This window comes from Vombatus ursinus, unplaced genomic scaffold (genome assembly GCF_900497805.2).
Source record: "Vombatus ursinus unplaced genomic scaffold, bare-nosed wombat genome assembly UNPS02009173.1, whole genome shotgun sequence".
In the NCBI taxonomy this organism is placed as follows: domain Eukaryota; kingdom Metazoa; phylum Chordata; class Mammalia; order Diprotodontia; family Vombatidae; genus Vombatus; species Vombatus ursinus.
In genome coordinates, this window is record NW_020948951.1 from 1,551,189 (window position 1) to 1,555,625 (window position 4,437).

General features: G+C 47.1%; 1 protein-coding gene across 2 annotated transcripts in view; it reads left to right on the top strand.

The window, feature by feature from the left end:
• The window catches only part of NFIX (nuclear factor I X), a 110,441-nt gene that overhangs the window by 15,725 nt on the left and 90,279 nt on the right, over positions 1–4,437 (top strand). The gene's annotated exons all lie outside the window — the stretch shown is intronic.

A 4,437-nucleotide genomic window follows, 5' to 3' on the forward strand; every position in this document is an offset into this window, starting at 1 on the left:
TGGTCTCATCCTCATTGCCTTTGCTTTTATCTGGTCTCTCTCCTGCTGCTTGGGCTCAGACTGTTTCGAAGTTCTGTGTCATTTCCTCCTATCTCTGGCCCAGAACCACTGTTGCTATTTTTCAGGGGTCAAAGTAGGTAGAGTGAAATCAGTTTGGAGGCTGGTCATTGTTCAGCTTGAAGCAGGAGTCCCAGGACTTTTGTAGAGGGGAGTGCTGTTTGCCTCTGCCACACACCCCCCCCCCCCAGCTGGGCTAAGGACCAGATGGACAGTACTGCCCCAGCCCTTCACTCTGTCTTCCCTCCTATACCAGATGGGAGGGGCATCCAAAGACCCCACCCTGGTCTGGGCCTGAGACCTCCATCTATCTCTGTTTCTCTGGATAAAGGGAGTGGGAAGAAGAGATAAGACTAGATGATCTCTAAGATCTTGGCCAATTCTAAATTCTATGATTCTATAATCTCAGAGATGAAAGATAGTGGCAACCCTTCTTCCCATTAGACATATACACAATATTGTAATGAGAAGTACACACACACACACACACACACACACACACACACACACACACACACACCCGTAATGGTCTTATCTAGAATTATAAACATTTTTTCAGTCGACGTCACATGCATCCAGTCACTGTCTCACTTATCCCCCTCACTCATTTCATTGGTTCATTCAGCAATCATTTTGAACACCTACTATATGTTATAGGCTGTGGGGTATGCATAGCATAATACAATGTAGTTCCTGTCCTCAGCAAGGTTGCAAGGAAGGCTATGAGTCCTTTCCAGCATAGGAATCTAAGACCTTTCCCCAGAGTCTTCTCTCTCCCGGTGTTAGGACTGTCTCTTCCCAACCCTCCACCCAGTTTCTGGTCACTCTGGCCTAATGGGCAGCTAGGTCCTAGAAATTTCTCTAATGCTTTCCAGGGGGAAGGGGATAACCTGAGGCTGGAAGTGGCTAAAGGGGTCAGGGTTCCTGAATCAAAATGGGATTTAGGCCTGAGCAGAAGGATCTTCCAGGCCACTCCAAAAGAAGTCAGCTTTGGGAAGAGACGGGCTCAGGCTCTTTGCAGTATAGCTTGAAGAGGCTCAGAGCAGGCACCCATCAGGAAACTGAGCCAACTGTTGGAGGAAGTACTAGGACTAGGTCCCCTTGGCCTCATGTTCCAGTCCTTGGACTTCAAGCCCCTTCCCTCAGGTTATCACCTTCTGAGTTTGAGGGAGACCTAGACCCTCTCTGTCTCAAGCCTTATTCCCCACTCCATTACCCCTTCCTGCTCACTCTTTCTTTGCTTCCATTTTTATTTCACTCACCTTGGCTGTGTACACCTTTTCTAACAGGAGGGCCTCCATATTAGGCTGATTGGCAGGGTGTGGGTGAGTGGAGAAGAGTTATTTCTTGAGCTCTCAATAATGCTCATAGACCTGTCCCCACATTTCATTTACTCCAAATCCCATGAGTCCAGTCTCTTGCCTTTGGCTCCACCTGACTCAATCTCCAAATAGATCCCACCCTGGTTTCTTTTTAGGTGTATATGTGGTGGAAGGTATGTGTATCTGTTATGTTATTGGGCATGTGGCTGAGTATGTATATGGATATGTATGTCTAGGAGTGTATGTGAGGGTGTGGGTTGCTATGTATTTGGGGGTACATGTTATAGTATCTGGTTATATATCTTTTGCTTGTGTCTTGGAGTATATGGAAGACTGTGAGTCTGGGTAGAGGGATAAGGAACTGGATATGTTTACAAATGGCTCTGAGCAGGAGGCTATATTGGCCTTGGAAGCTGCAGAAAATTGGGGGATGGGGAATCTGAAATGACATGGAGAAAATTTAAAACTCAGGGTTTGGAATAACATTGAATTCTGGGACATTAGAGCAAGAAGAGTTGTCCCTGTCTCTCATGACCCCTGTGCTTTGGGGTAGCCATGGGCTATTTGGAGGCAGTGCCTGTTCTTTGCTGGCCTGAGTAAAGACTTCATCCCACACCACACTATCTACCGAAACCTTAGTGCCCTTCTCTCCTCTCTTCTGCAAACCAGCTCTAGCCACTGTGTTCAGGGGCTCACTCCTGCTCTCTCTCTGGCTCAGTCTTCAGTGTGGGAGGCGGGGGAGAGTGAGGCCGCAGAGGTACAAGCCAAGCGGGGCGGATAATGCGGGGGCAGGCCTGGCATGCGGTGGGCTCCTCTGGCACAGTGGCCCCTCTCCCCTCCCCTCTTTCACTGTGCCAGGTTGTTTGGCAGTCATCTCCTTTGTGTGTGTGTGTGTGTGTGTGTGTGTATGCATGTGTAGGTGGGGATGTGTGTGAGTGTGTTCTCTGTATGTGTGTGTATGTGTGCATGTGTAGGTGGGGATGTGTGTGAGTGTGTTCTCTGTATGTGTATGTGTGTGTGTGTGTGTGTGTGTGTGTGTGTGTGTGTGAGTGCATACATACATTTTTGTGTATCTCCTGGCTAGGGCCCTGTCTTCCCACCAAACTGGGAGAGCAGGCATTGCCCAGGTGCTAGCCCCCGGGCAGCTTAGTTCTGGGAGCTAGGGCCTGGTACACACCAGGTGGGTTCTTCAGATTCCTGGATTCTTGGGTGCTTCCTCCTCCTCAATCAGAAATTTTTTTTGTTTCCCCCTTTCCCTTTCTTTGTTCCACTCTCCACCACCCCTCCCCCTGCCTTGCCTATTCCTGCTCCCCGTGGGCTTCCCTCATTGGACCTTCCCGAGCCAAAAATAATAGTCACTAATGACATCCCAGTTAGACCCTGGCGGGGCCTTTCCCCTTTGGCCCAGCTTCTGGGGTGAGATCCTGGCTCTGGGTTAGAAAATGAGTCTTGTGAGCAGACTGGAGCATGTATGACTGTAGGCTCCTCACAACTACACTATAGAAAGTGTGGGAAGGAAGCAAGGATGACAGGGGCTGGCTGAGATGACCTCTAACGTCTAGTTTTGGAAGTCTTAGCTTTGGAAAGTGCCTGGATTTCCCTTGGGTATTTATACACATGCACACAAGGCACATGCATGGGGACATACACATATGCTTTACAAGAGCCCTGAAAAAGAGATTTCTATAGATATCTAGCCCTACAAATGAAATCATTCACCCTAAACCAACCTAGAGCTGGGATCTGTATCCTCCAAACTTGAGGGGAAAGGTTAAAGTGGTGTAAAATTTGGCTTTGATTTGCTTCTTCATTAAAATCATTGTCTTATTTTTATTAATACCTTCTGTTTTTACATCCCATTCATTACTGAATCTATCCCTTCCCTCCTTCCTCCATTTTCAATACAGTAAAACCAACAAAATTCCACTTAAGCCAGGATGGAAAACCACTACCTGCAGCCCAGAGTTGTCTCTGAATGAAGCAAACACACACAAAAAAACCCCAGAAGATGCCTATTTATTTATGACTCCCCTCTTTTTTACACCCACACTCTGATTCCCCTCTCCTTATACCTGGGCCTCACACTCCTCTCCCTTTCTTTTACCATCTGCTATTCACTTGTACTCCCCCCCCACCCCAAACCCCCTTGCCTAGGCATTCTGTCTATCAGGTGGCCCTAAGAGATTAGGGGTAGCATCTATTTTTCTCCTCCCCCAGAAGTGCTTATAGCCCTACTTATTCCCATGGCAAGGGCTAACCCAGGTGAACCAGCTGGTTCTGCTTATGGAAGGAGTAGGTGACCTAGCCTGACTGGTTAATAGTCACCTTTTTGTGGCCCCCCCCCCAATCCATCCCCTGACTTTGTGCTTTTTGAGGAGGGTAGTGGTGTGTGTATGTGTGTGTGTGTGTGTGTGTGTGTGTAGGGAAGAATGGAGGACTTTAATTTTTGGTGTTTGCTGTTGTTGCTTAAATTAATCCTGAGTGACAGACAGCCCTTAACTCCTCTCCACAAAGAACCATTTATTCACCAGTAGCTCTGAGCTGAGCAGAGTGGAGAGGCTCCATCTAGAGTCCTTGGGCTGGGGTTGGCTAGGGATGGGGGCTCCACAGCCATTTTACTCCCCTTTCCATTGCTACTATCTACCTGCCCATTACCAGTGTCTCTTCCCCCTCCCAGGACAGGTGCACCCTAATTTGGGATGCAAATTACACATATTTACAATAAGCCACACTGGGGTCTGTCAGTGCCTGGCATTACCAGAGGCTGCCCCTGCTCTTTCTCTCTCTGTGCCACCCTCCGATCTTTTGTAATCTGTATGTTTTAGAACTTTCTTTATTTCTTTTTCTTCCTTTTCTCTTCCTTCTCTTTGACTTTCTTTTCTATTTCTTCTTTTCTTTCTTCCTTTCTTCCTTTCTTTCTTTCTCTTCTTTCTTTCTTTCTTTCTTTCTTTCTTTCTTTCTTTCTTTCTTTCTTTCTTTCTTCCTTCCTTCCTTCCTTCCTTCCTTCCTTCCTTTCTTTCTTTCTTTCTTTCTTTCTTTCTTTCTTTCTTTCTTTCTT